This window comes from Lycorma delicatula, chromosome 4 (assembly GCF_047948215.1).
Source record: "Lycorma delicatula isolate Av1 chromosome 4, ASM4794821v1, whole genome shotgun sequence".
Lineage (NCBI taxonomy): Eukaryota > Metazoa > Arthropoda > Insecta > Hemiptera > Fulgoridae > Lycorma > Lycorma delicatula.
In genome coordinates, this window is record NC_134458.1 from 50,899,876 (window position 1) to 50,915,142 (window position 15,267).

At 28.7% G+C, this 15,267-nt stretch overlaps 1 protein-coding gene across 2 annotated transcripts in view; it reads right to left on the reverse strand.

Moving 5' to 3' along the window:
- The window catches only part of LOC142323387 (uncharacterized), a 208,246-nt gene that overhangs the window by 44,166 nt on the left and 148,813 nt on the right, over positions 1-15,267 (reverse strand). The window contains exon 7 of one of the 2 annotated variants that reach the window (XM_075362948.1): positions 12,296-13,061. The exons of the other annotated variant lie outside the window; for it this stretch is intronic. The gene's annotated coding sequence lies outside the window, so the exon portion shown is untranslated. Of the gene's footprint in view, positions 1-12,295; positions 13,062-15,267 lie in introns of those variants that run through there. 2 annotated transcript variants of the gene reach the window in all.

Genomic DNA, 15,267 nt, shown 5'->3' on the forward strand with positions numbered 1-15,267 from the left:
CTCACCCGATATGGTTTCAATAATTGATATCAATCTAAATTCAAGTAGTGTATGGAGTGATACAGGTATGTTGAAAAAATTTACATGTACGAAACAACAGAATTTATTGGTTTCAATTCCAGGCGACGGCATACCCCTAGATTCTTTCGAGTTAATCTTTCACGATAATTTTTTGCAAACTGTTGTCAATGAGATAAATGAATACGCTGTGTAAGTTTTTTGCTGACCAGGGATAAAGGGAAGATCTCGAACGTATTGGAAGGAGTTAACATTAAAAGTTTTCCTAGGTTTGCTGCTTTACACATGTACTATTTCATTGTCCTGACTGAATGACTATTGGAAGACCGATCCCCTTTTCGATATTCCTGTTTTTCGAAATTACATGTCACGAAACAGATTTCTTTTAATATTAAGATGTCTGCATTTTACGTCTAATCATGATGATGATCGTTTAGGAAAAATAAAATCAGTAATTGATTTTTTTAATAAAAGAATTAACGAAATTTACTACCCAGGCAAACAATTGTCTAGATGAAGCTATGGTTCTCTGGCGTGGCAGATTACAATTTCGCCAATATATAAAAATAAACGCCACAAATACGGCATTAAATTGTATATGCTGACAGAACCAAACGGTTTAGTTCTTAAATTTCATGTTTATCAAGGGTCCTCTGATGTTCATAGTGGTGCTGGTCACACAGAAAAGTAGTATTGCATTTATTGGATGAGAAGTTACGAAATGGGCATGCAGTGTACACTGATAATTTTTATAATAGTGTGTGTTTGGCTATGAAATTATTAGAACGCAATAGATACTGTACTGGAACCCTTCGAGCAGATAGAAAGAATAACCCGAAAGAAGTCATCACTTTAAAACTGCAACGGGGGAAAATAAATACATGTTTTGTAATGGCGTTCATGTCGGTAAATGGCGGAACAAAACAAATGTAACATACATTTCTACTGAATTTGGGAATGAAATGAAAATGATCACAAACAAAAGAGGAGTAGAAACTAAGAAGCCAATTGCACTAATAAATTCATGTCTGGATAGATAGGCAGGACCAAATGATGGCATATTATCCGTGTAGTCGTAAAACCTTACGATGGTACAAGAAACTTTTTATACATGTATTGATTGCAATTAGGTGTTGTAAATGCATATTATCTTCACAACCGATATGTTAAGCCTGCACAATTGTACGAGTTTCGTTTGGAGATAATCAGAGGGTTGTTGTCATCTCGTACATCGATACCAGTACAATGTAACAGAAAACTGAATCTTACAGAAAAGAGTATCCACCGGATTAGCAAAATCGAAAAAAACGACTAAAGAACAAAAAGGATTGAAAGAATCGAAGCGAGTCAGCAGAAACGAATGCAGAATGAAAAACGTTAGAAAGCAAACTATTTACGAGTGCAAGATGTGTTTTGGAAATCCAGGTTTACTGTTTTGATGAATATCACAAAATGTTAAGCAAAAATTGATGTGTAATTATTCCATTTTATCTATTTTCATTTTATTGTACTCAATTTAATTCCTTTTCCTTTTTAAACTTAAAATGTCATAATCAAGACACGTTTTCATTATCAGAATAGAAACGTTACTTTATTATTGTATTTTTTTTTTTAATTTAACTTTATTACTTTTAATTTTTTAAACTTACAATTTATTAATAAAACCTTTATTTCATTACAAGAATGGATTTTCTTATTTCATTGCCTAAAATTTACACACTCCGATTAGAGGTTTCGGCACCAATTAAAAAAAATCGGTAAAGGATGCCGACCACTCCGATCGGAGTTAAATAAATTTTTATCATTTTTAAAAAAATAAATAATGAAAATGATATTTTTAAAGCTCCTCCCTTATAATGTAAGATCATTTTAACTGAAAAGTGGTAAAAAAACTGAGCGGTATCGGCAGTCATAATCCGTTTTTTCTTTCGGCAGTCAACATGTTATTAGAGGCATCAGAAAATCCATGTAATTTAATAAAATGAATTTTACTATTTTTATTAAACTTAATGGATCGACTTAAATGACTCAATTAGATGTAATTGATTATAGAGTGAAAATATAATGCACGTGAGTCCAAGAGGATCACAGACATCTGAAAGAGAGAGTATTCCTTTTAGTATAATGGAAAGAATATTCCTTTTAGTATAAATTTTTAGTATAAATTTTCAAATTGTTAGAACGAGTGATTTGGAAATTTAATGTATCTGACTTTTTGTTCCATAGAACTCTTACAAGTACATATGTTGTGTTCTTGATTAGATGGTATGGATGAATTATAGCTAGACGTAGAAGTACTGCAATTGTTAGAATATCACATGTGAAGTGAAAACCATACTGTTGTAATAATTTGGAGATATTATTCTTTGATAGAATAACTCAATTTAGGTTATCTGAACCGGTAATGAGATCATCTACATAGAAATCATTTTTAATAGCAAACTAGAATATATTGCAATTTGGTTTCTTGGAGAACAGGATATTTTAAGTTTCAAATAAATTTTGTAGGTTAATAAATTTTAGTAAAATTGTGCTCCAATAAGGACATCAATTTTATTTGATATTAAATTCAGGATCTGCAAAAAACAGTTTATGAGGCAAATTAAAATAAGATATTATCAAACGTAAATGTCAGTAGGCTATCTGTTATTTTTGTTAAAACAGCACACTGCAATTGGAGTGAAAAATTCATATATAAAGAATGCAGTGTATATTCAACACTATATTCAGAAAGAGGAAGTGTGTTATTTATTCCTAAGCTAAGAATATCATTTTTCATAAATGGAAGTTCTAATCTTCATGCGAATTCATAAGTACAAAAATTCGCTTGACTGCCAGAATCTAGTAAAACCTGACATGTATGAGTACTACCATGTACATCATTGGTAGTACATAATGCAGTAGATAAAAGTACGGTTTTATTTGACCAATTTAAATGAGGTACAATATTATTATTGTCAGACTTATAATCTTAATTTAGAATTAATATTATTTTTATGAAGTTGTTGTTTTTGAGCACAAATCTCACGTATATGTTGAATGACAATGACCCTTAACTAAACAACTGAAACAATTATGATATTATTATTGTTACTGTTCATCAACAGAAAAACTTCATTTCTTATAAGAATGTAAATAATGATTAAAATACAAATTAGACATTGATTATAATTAAATTTTGAATAAATAAAATTATTTTCCTGGTATTGCTTATCAGCATTTATATTAAAATGTTTAGTACAGGATTTAGTTCCAATGTCGTATCGCTGTCCATTGGAAAAATGTATTGCTGCTGGATTTGTATTAATATTCTCAAGCATATCTGCCTTCTAAATTCAAGGAATTCTATGAAATATTTTGAGTTATATTCTCCTCTTAGTATCCTCCCCTTAGTATCCTCCCTTAATCTGGAAGTATATACTCTAACTTTGATGTTAACAACCAAACAATAATAAATTCATATGTATTGATTGCTTCAAGAGCACTGAATTATGAAAGATAATTTGATGATTAATTTGGATAAATTATCCAATGATTCTCAGTTAATGGAATTTAGTTGTAAAATACAATCTGCATTACACCTAAATTTTTAATGATAGCTAATGCTTCATCCTTCAAGGAGGTATGTAAATAAAGAAGTTACTTAAATAATTTCTATTATATACTAAATTACTAAATAAACTATAATAATGTTGCCTCTGAAAAATTGTAAATTAATCTTTTATAGTTGCATTTGCTTAGTTGCTGTAACTACATTCTTGATCGATGTTTAAAATTATCTATTGCACATTGTAATTTACATTCAAATCTGCATAAATCATCTTTATTTAACCTGTACATGATCTGCACAAATATCTTCAATTTCAAGTTGCATTTGAACGGCATCATATTTGCCTTGCAGCAACTCTGTTTCATAATTTAATTTGTAAAAGATGAATATCAATATCAAGTTGAGAAACATATTTATCTGTACATAAATAATATATTTATCTTGTTATAACAAGTCTTCACATACCCGGCCTGGACGACCAAAAAAAAGTGTTCAAATATATATTTTATTGCGCTTACGAGAATTCAAAGAATATGCCGCTGGTTCAATAATATTTTTAATAAATACCTCGTTACTGTGATTAATTACATTTTTACAATAGATTTAGATAAATTTTATTTGTTAAGATGTTTATACTATTAGTGTTATATTTAGATTTACAGTTTTAGGTAACATTTTACAACAGAACTGACATTTTAAATTTAACATCTTTTTAAGAACTGATTTGTTTTATATTTTTAGACAGAATGTAATACTTAATAGTATTTATAAAGAAAAGTATATGTTATAACAGCTGTTGATAATTTGTATTGCTTACATAAGTAAGAAGAAAGAGTTGCGCTCTATCATAAATAAGGTGGATATGAGACTGAACAAAATTCATTACTTTTCAATACACCAGCTACTGGAAGTAATGTACAAACCCGAAACATTTTCCTGAGGTTGTTTGTTGGATTTGAGCAAGCGATGTATTTTCATCTAATGCTTTTAATGTACAGAACCCACTGCTCCTGAACATAAAAACTTATCTTGTCGGAAAACAGCATTGTCCAGTATTCTTTAGCACATAAGAGCAGTTTTTTGCACATTACTGGAGGAGATAAATACTACTTTTCAGCAGCCTGATGAGCTTTCCATCCTGCTGCAAGAATTAGGCGTCTAACAATGTCATAATTATCAATTTAAGTCCAGGCAGATAATTTTGGATCAAGTTTACTTTTACTCACTTATGATCGATCCTGTTTTTGAGGAGGTTTACTTTCACTGCCACATTTTCCTTTCCTTTGAGGTGAAAATTAACCGGTTTCTTTAAATTGTTTTAAAATAGCATTCACTGCCACTTCACCAACACGACACACAGAAGCTAACCGTCATGTCCAACTGATATGCTTAGAGAGAAACAATTGCCAAACGCAATCAAAAGTTTTGTATTACAATAATTGTATTACTACAATAATGAAGCTAATCGATTAATGCCGGTTTACTTCTGGAAAATAATCTGACTTTGTGGAATGATGCAATCAAATTTATCTTTCACAAAATGGATAATAGATGTGAATCAAAAATTATATAAAGAAGTAAAGTTTCATATTTGAAATTATAGCAATATTTTTTTCAAAATATCTATCACCATAAGATTTAAAGTATTATTCAATTAGTCTTTCATACTGAAATTACTGATTCAACTTAAGTATAACATGTTAACTACATACCTTCAGAGTTTTCTTAAAGAAAGTAAACGTGAATATAATTTCAAATCTGCATCAATATTTTAATTCTGAATAAAGTTAAGAAAAGTTTAATTTAATCTTAGAACTTTTAAAGATATATTCAGTCTTTTCTTATTTTTGTAGTATTTAAGTAACTGCTACAACTTTTTAATGACATGATGCTTGTGATGTTTTAAAACCCAAATATTTTTCATTAAATTATCTGTAAAATTCAATGAAAATTTCATTATATTCAAATTATAATTCTTAACTTCTGGCTGGGAAATCAAAAATGCCACTAAATCATAAAGATAAATTCATTAAACTTTTAACCTTTTTTTTTTTCTGTAAACTATCATCATACATAATGATACTTTATAATGACAGTTTCACATACCCTAATCCTTTTAATAAATATTCTTATTTTTTACAAACTACTTTATGTTCATTCACGAAACATTTCATAAATGTTTCTAATGTTTCCTTGTCCATAACAGAAAGGATTACAATAGTCTGGTTTTCTAATCCTGAAGAGGTTTGTATTATTTACACCCTCTATTTTTTAAGTTGATAGATTTGTGTGTGATGAAATATGCCGTCAACTGATTGAAAATGAAGTTAGTTGGACAAATTACTCTGTAAATGAAACTTTGTTATGGACAAAACACATACTGTGTGAAATTTAAAACAAACATATTAAGAGCATATTACTAATTTTGCACCGGCAGTAAGTATAAAGCTACATTAAGTTTTGTTCATTTGCAAACGCTTTTTGTATTGCAGGTATAACTGCGATAAATAATAATGTAACCATCAGGATTAGGAGATAGTTTAACCCTTATGTTATAAATAGACTGCTTGTTGAAAGGAAATTCTACATTATTTAACTAATGTTTTCATTAAAACTACAACTCCATTTTAAGTATACATCAAATATTAAACTAATTATTTTAAAATGTTTCGTATAATAAACATTATTTTTAAAATAATATTGACAAAAAAACGAAAAATAATTAGCTTAATATTTAAAAGTAGTAAAAAATATCTTAGAAAAAGCTTTGGTAAAATGTACTTCCAATAAAACTGTATATGTTTTAGCTTGTTTTTAACCGTATTTAGCGTACTGATTTATACTTAAATGGAGAGTAATTTTTATGAAAGCATTAATTTAAGTGCACAATTTAATTCAGTAATGACAAATAACGGAGGAATCGGGTCAAAATTGACAGTAAAATTCTAAATGCAGGATATTACACTGAGAACTCGTATCTTTTAAAAGTAAAATCATTAACGTAAAAAAGAGGGCTGCTGTGTTAAAAGCTCAAAACCTGTGAAAGATTGTATTCAGCCTAGATACTGTTTTTATTTTTCAGGTTTAACCGAATAAAAATTTGGTTGCTATTTTGATTTTTTCGTTTTTTACAGAAAATGAATGCGTTCATTAATAATACATTTTTTGATGTAAACACTTCGATCGATGTTAAAACAGAATTAGAAGAAAGCGTACCTGAAGAAACAGAATGTTTATTTTCACAGTATAATGAAGACATGGAGTATGATTGTGTAGTAAAAGATAAATAATTAAAATTTCACTGTAGGAGGGAAAAATGCAGTTTTTGGTTAGTTATCTGTAGCTAATATAAAAGATATTTAGTTTTTGAATAATTTCTATTCTTATTGTATAATTTAGTCCAACAGCTTAATTTAGCGGTTAACTCAGAACGGAAATTATTTTAATATTACAGTACCATGTGAAATTTTTCTGTTGCAGGGAATAGATCATAATAAATTATACACAGTGTTTCCTACAAAAGAAGAAAATGATCCTTTAAGTTTAGATAAAAACTGTAACTGTGAAGGTTTGATGTTTATAAAAAAGATAGAACAATATCAAATTAAACAGGAAAAATTGGTGAAGTTGTTTATTTATTTTATTTTATAATATAACGTTTTAGTTGTTTATAGTTTAACTTATTAGCGTTACAATTTGGATTGTTTGCTTAATTCTTACTCTTAATGACACATTTTTTTTTCTAAACATTTCCAGGTTATCAACCTGTGGTAAATGTAGTAAACGATATGATATTAATCTAAAACAATTATTTTACTATCTTTTACTTTTATCTAGTCATTTCATCCTTGATGTTACTTTAAGTACAGATTTGTAAATAATTTTCTTCCATATGTGTTCTCTCTTTTCTTGTTAAGGTATTATTTACCTAGTTAAAATGTTTTAGCAGAAATATATTTTTAAACGTGATTTCGAAAGTAGAGTTGTGCAAGCCAGGAAGGTATGAAAAAAATAAATTTTATACTTAAAAATCTGATGTGGAGTACTCCTATAAATATGAAGTGCTGAAAATTATGTGGGTTGATGTAACATTTTTAAGATAAACTTGAGAAGAGAATAGTAAGAAAAGAGTGGTGGGCTTTATCTATATTTAGGAATGTTGTTGGACATTGAAGATAAACAAATTTGAATTGATTTTTCCTCCCCAACATTGTATCGAACAAAAATAATACAATCATAATTTGTTGGAAAATCTTAAGTTTTGTATTACTTTCTGGGAATTATAAGTTAATTAAGCATTATTATTTAAGTTTTTGTGCTTAAAAGATAAATTTAATATTGTAAGAAATATAATTTTTTTTTTTGTTCTCATAATGTGTGTTTTATATATATATATATATATATATATATACTTTTAAATTATTTTATGTTTTCCATTGAAAACTGTGTAATTCAAATTTATCATATCTACTTATAATACTCCTGATTTAAAGACAGTAACTCTACGAAACACCACGATTAACAGTGTAAGACATCCTTCATGTACTGACTACACATATTGGATTCAATCTAAGCAGATATGTTTATTATTGATAGGCGGTTTCGGTTTTGTTTGCATGTGATTGTGCTACGACCACTTTGAAAAAACAATCTGTAATGTTTAAATTCGATTTTGACGCATTTAGCCTGATACAGACGTATAATTGGTTTAAATTGCTGAACATGCATTGTTGTTGATGAATGTTTGGTGTGACCATTAGCCAGCATTAAACCAAAAAAAGTCATTGCAGTTAGGATTTTGATTTTGGAAAATCTTAAGACATACCGTCAACAGCATACGTAACATTATGAAATTATTGTACAGCACATGTCAGTAGCTTTTGTTAAGGATTGGAATCTAAGGTTTTGCCGTGACTACTATCTGATGAACAAAAATAATATCGTAAATCACAAACTTAAATGTTTGCAGTGAACTGAAAGAATTGCAAACAAGGAGAATTATATCATCTTAACAGTCTTTTTGGTACTGTTTATAAAAGTTTTTGATGTCCTTTTTCTGTTTATTTTTGGTGTTTACAGCAAATTTAATTTAGATTGATCCGTCTTATTCTGTGTTATTCATTGTTTATTTTAATTTTTTCTTGAATATAATATATATCTTTTATTTTAGGATCTTACTGATGAAACAATTGACGATTCAGTTTTAGAAAATATTGAGGATAATATTCAGAATACGAAACATATGATTCTCAAGAAACATAAAGATAATGTTTTACGTAATTGCCTACGTAAAATATTCAATGAAATCGACAGTGTTAGTAATGATGGATTTAATAACAATAAAACATTAGAATTTGAACACGATATAAAAATTAATAACAATGATGTAAGCGATAGATTAGTGGAGTGTAACAAACAAAATATTAATGACGCTAAGAAATATACGTGTAATCATTGTGAAAAAACATTCAAGTCAAAATATAATCTGATGCATCACAATAATATTCATGTCGGGAAAAAAATTACCATCGTACATTATGTCAAAATTCATTTTATCGAAGCGGTGATTTAAACAGCATTTTTCTGTTCATATCAGTGAAAAAAGATTTAAATGTAACACTTGTGAAAAACTTTTAATAATAACGGTAATTTGAAGAAACACCTTATAATTCATACAGGCGAGAAGAAATTTACGTGTAATATTTGTTTAAAGACTCTTAATAACAGTAGCAATTTGACGAAACATCTTATAATTCATTCTGGGGAGAAAAATACTTTCCATTCACAGTGGTGAGAAAAAATCCTCGTGTAATTTTTGTCAATTGTCTTTTAACCAGAGTTGTCATCCGAAGTAAGTCACATCTTTCTATTCATAATGGACAGTAGAAATTTACGTACGTGTGATTTTTGTCAAAAGTATTTTAATAGAAAAGATAGATTAGAAAAACACGTTACTGTTCATAAAGAAGAAATTTCTATAAAATTATCTTCATAATAGTTTATATTTATATAACTTCTAAGATTTACTAATGGTACACAATATAAAATTTAGATGATGTGTTTGTATAATTTTTTTAAATGTTTGTATAAAGTTAGTGTATTATTTGATGTACAGTATTATTAAATTTTGTTTTTAAGAATTACTTATTTAGTTTTGTTCAACTCGTTAGTAAGTAACTTGTTTTCGTTACTTATGTACTTTTAAGTAGATAAGTAAATCATATTTTTCATCAAAATGATTAAAAAAGGTTTTACTGAAATAATTCATATTCAACAACAAATGGTAGTTTGGTAGTTAATTCTGTTCAAAGGGTATCTGATTATATATAAGGTAAAAAGTAACTTGCCTGTTAGCTTCTTATACTAATTTATTTCAAAGCTGTGAATTCATGTAATCCACCAGTTTTATTGCATTAAGTTTATTTTTGTTGTGGTTGTCTTCTTTAAAAAGAAAATCAAGAACTGTCTGTACAAGGTGCAGTAAAGGATTACATGGGGAGTGTTTTCCTACACATAAATTTAAAGAAAAACATTTACCCAAAATGAAATATTTTATCCAAAAACAAACATGGATTGAAAACATTCATTAGTGAATTTTTTGTATTTTATTTTTTTTGGTTTCCGTAGCGGGGAGGAATGCTCTGCCAGCCGCCGTCAGGCCCTCACTGACGGCAGTGCGGGGCTGTTAGTTTAGGGGGATTAGGTTACATGCTAACCTCACTCCCTTAGGTTAGGATTTAAAGCCGCTAGTGTTTAGGTCAAGTTCGTTAAAATATAATTTTAGTTATAGGTCAAGTTCGGTAAATTATAATTTAAGTTAAGTAAGGGGGAGGGGTTTTAGTCGGTGCGAGCCTGAAACTGCCGTCTTGTACGGGCAAGCGGCGGGGCTGGTAGAGCTTTCCCCTCTTCTTACGCAAAACAAACAAACAAAAAATCTAGGTGTAGGAATGGGAGAAAGGTTTAAATCAGTGAGAGCACTACCCTGCATATAAATAAATATATACCTCTTTGAAATGTATAAGATGGATATATATATATATATATATTTATATATATATCCTTTACCTGGGCTGTTCAGAAAGTTCTGAACCCAACACAGATGTGGTGCAAGTATGACCAAATAACTATTTGTCAAGTATGATTCTTTATATGGTATGCTATGAAATATCAGATGCATACGTTTTTTTCACAGTTGTATAGCACTAGAATAAAACAAACAAGATTGATATTTTTTTGGAATATGGATAAAATTTATTAAATTTGAACGGTTATTACTTGTGTTAAAAAGGGTAACTCCGACAGACATAAAAAAAAAGTATTAAATTCACTTAAAGAATTCTTACTTTTCAATTTTTTCAATTAAAAAAGTGAGCTGCTGAATTTAAATGTGGTTGTAGATCAATTTAAGATGATAAAAGCTCAGCGCATCCAAAACTTGCTAAGACTGACGAAATCTTCAAATAATCCACAATGTTGTATTAAATGATCACTGACTCACGACGGTGTCCGCTACAATTATGCACATGAGCTAGTTGACATCGCAAACATTTCAATAGATGTGTCCACTACACCTATAAACATTAAAGGTGTGAAAAACTTTCTGCTCTATGGGTGCTGCACAGCTGACCGTAAACTTCTCAAGGCTATTATAAATTTATTTAAATATAGTTCCCCTGAGTTTCTTCAACGTTCTATTACAGTACATGAAACACAGATTCACAGTTACATGTCAGAGGCCAAAGAATGGTGGTTGTGTGAAATTGTGCCAAAGAAAGAGAAAATGTTTCGAAATACAAAAAAAAAAATCAAGGCTAAGCATTTTTTCTGTTATTTAAAAAACATTAAGCTGGGAAATAGTTATTTCAGTAGTTTTCAACAGTTGAAACTCAATAGAATTTCAACCGCGCTGATTATTATCGATACATGTATTTCAAGAATTTGTGAATCTATTACCGGTCCTTTTTTCCAGAAAAATTAATCTTTAATTTTGTAAATTAAATACTGTTAGTTTCTTTTACAAAATAATAAGAGATTTTGAGGTTACTGATAAATCTTCTACTAATGAAAAATGTATCGATTAAATTTGTTGTTTATGACTAAGTATTGAGAAAGGAATTCCATCAGTAGCAACTGAATCTTTAATTTTTATGTGCAAAGTCTGTGTTTTAATTTCTTGTATATCGACCTTAAAATAATAGTAATACAATAATTTGGGTCCCAGAAAAATGTAATCGCTTTTTTTTTGCCATTTTATAAAAGAATAATTTACACGTGTAGGATTCCTCTAGTCGAGTAGAAACCAAAAGACAAGCCAAGTCTTAATAGTTCTACATTCACAAAGCTAATTAGCAGATCTCACATTTTAATATTTGTACTTAGAATCCCAACTCGATACTAGAATATTGATTTTTCCAGTATTAGAATACAGATTCAGTATTCTACAAACAATGTCCTAAATATTGTTTAAGTTTTTCCTTTATTTTTAACTACGGGTCAGCCAGAATTCCTCCTCTCCATTTTCTTGTTGTTTCCTGAAATATAAGTCTACATTTATTTTCCCTCAGTTCCTGCGGGCCTGGGAAAAAAATTTATGCAAAAAAGATTTGTGTAATAAAAGAATCGGTAAGTTACAGATTAGCGTATTAAGGATTTACTGATTTCTTTTATATTTAAATTAATGAAACAAATTCTGAAAATTTTACTTTATTTAAATTAAAATACCTGCCGTACAAAAATATTGTTAAATTAAAAGAAAATACATGTATAAATATGGATGCAAATTCATGTTTCTGGTTTAGACCACCTAACATCATGCATTATTTTACGTTAAATCATAGAATATTATTACTTCACATCAGTCAATATTATTTCCTTAAAATGTAGCATCAGTGTTATTTGAAGACAAAAGCTGGTTAAGCTTCTGTCACTTTCACTTTAGAAAAAACTGTTGAATTTTTATTTTTAACATCGTATTCCTAGCATTTAAAAAAAATACTACCTAGAAATATGAACCAAGAATTTCGCTCTTTTAAACTCACCAATTTGTGAGGTTATGTTTGTATTCATATTAAATGTGATCACCGCAAAAGTACCTCTATTTTTATGTATATATATTCTTACATAAAATTAAACTTTTTTATATACCGAGATAAACACGTTGATGCATGCAATCGGTCAATTACAACTTCATATGTAACACTACATAATTTCAAATTAAACTAACATTACAGAAAACCCACTAGGTTGGTCTAGTGGTGAACACATCTTCCCAAATAAGTTGATTTAGATTTAGTTGAAGTTGATTTAGAGAGTTCCAGCGTTCAAATCCTAGTAAAGGCAGTTACTTTTGTATATATTTGAATACTAACTAGATCATGGATACTGGTGTTCTTTGGTGGTTGGATTTCAAGCTGCACATCTAAGGAATGGTTGAACTGAAACTGTACAAGATTACACTTCGCTTAAACACACATATCACCCTCTGAAGTAATGCCTAAACAGGAATAAGAAAGAACATTACAGAAAAAAATGAATTTTTTTCCTTCATTAAATTTTATTGCTTTCCATAAATAAAATCATTTATTTTCATGGTTATGTATATTTAATTATGAATATGAAGATCTGACTATCCACTACAAAAATAAAACAAAAAGGCATTTCTTCAATGAATTTTATTAGTTAACGTATGAAATTACTGAATTCAAAAAAAAATTTTATGTTTTTTAAAAATAAAATACAGAAATGATAATTTAGATTCACCTACTTCAATGCAACACCTTATTGATTGGAATGTCATTTCATATTCAGTCGCCTGAGCTTTATTAATCTGTCAGATTAGTAAGAATGAAATTTTTTCAAATGGCTGAGAAAAAAATGTTAGACTAACTTAGTCTGTATTTCAAGTTAACATTAATTTTAATATAATTTTTAGAAATAAAACTGATAGCATTACTAATCAATCATGTTATCGGTTGAAGTATCTTTGCTTAATCATTTATAAAAGATGTTTGAGTAATTTTAGTCGTTCTGATTCTTTCAATTTTTGAATACGGTAATTATTGTTAACACTCTGTATTAAGATTCTGTATGCCGTCCTCCCTAGTCTTAACTAATCATTATTCTGCTGTCACATCTCTTGAGCTTGCAATCTGTTGAACTCAATGTCAAGGTTTCACTTTAGAAAAACACCACTGAAATACATGTGGATCTCAAATTAATCGATTCTTCTTTCAACATAGAATTCTCTTATTCAGAGGACTTGTTTCATTATAACTTGTTTCTGGCATTATTCTTTTATTTATCTCTCTTTTCATTCTGTCTAATATCAGGCCCGATTAGATCTGTTTCATTCTCAATATGTAAGGTTCTACTGAAGCAAGGATAAAGTTTTTTATTTAGGTTTATTTTCACCTTTATTTTTGCAGCTAAGGTTAAATTTCAGATTTTTGACAAGTAGGCTAAGCTTTGAGTTCTTTTATTTATCTCTCTTTCCATTCCATCTAATATATCAGGACTAATTACATCTTAAATGCCTTAGGTTTAATGGAAGTAAGGATATAGTTTTTATTTAGATTTATCTTCACCTTTTTTTTTTCATAAGGTTGCAGTTAAGATTTTTTACAAGTAGGTTAGCTTTGGGATTTGTAAACTATACTTTCCACCGGTAAATAACTTTTTTCGATACAATTTTATCACACTGTCTATAAAACTTAAGAAAAGGTATACGAATTATGTAGAGCAATATTTTTTTACTAAATAACCTATTTGGAATGGCTCTGAGATTACATTCGAAATTCTGAAATAGTTTCAACAAAAAAAATTTAATCAAAGAATTAAAGTTTTTAGCCAAACTACTAATAACTGTAAATTTAAAGGAAATGAATGAAGGTTTTGCAAATTAAATCTTCATCCCTTCTATCACCGACATTGGTATTAAGGGAATAATCGTCTTTATCATCTTTCCTGGATGCCATTACCTTTTATCAGCCGATCAAATTTACATTTCTTTATTGAAGTTATAATTGTTGTAATATACAAGTATGTATAATTTCTCCCTCTCCATATTTAATCTGGACTCAGGTATGTTTCTTAGTAAAAGTTACATTTGTCTGCTTGACCGGTTAATCAGTCTTTCATACTTATTCGGTGTACAATGGATTACAAATATTATAACCGCTACAATTCATGTTTTTAATGTTCAATGGACTCTTACAGCATTTTTCTAGTCGATTGTGTTAGTTTTTTTTTTATTAAAAATTGTATCAGCTGTGGGATAGATGAGGTGAAATAAAGTGTAAGAACATCATTACTGACTTCTTATTAAAAATTAATCTGTATTAACCGATAGAAAATAAGGCTGGAACTAGCAGTTTATAGAGGCATTGGCAAGACCCCAATTCATATTTCACAGCAAATGGAAACCGATGAATTTCGAGTGCGCATGCAACAAAAAAGAATCCCAATATTATTGTCCATTGTGTCCTTCGCAACTGGCTCTTAATTTAACTCCTTGTATTGATGAAATCTACCGTAAGTACATTTAGGCTGGTTTACATTTAGTTTCAATTTTTTATTGTAATTATTTCCATTTTAATATTTTATTATATTTACTACTGTTTATGTTATTCCTTTGAACTTTTTCAGTACTGTAATGTATTACGATTGTATTTGATAAAATATTAACATTTTGTTTGATTATT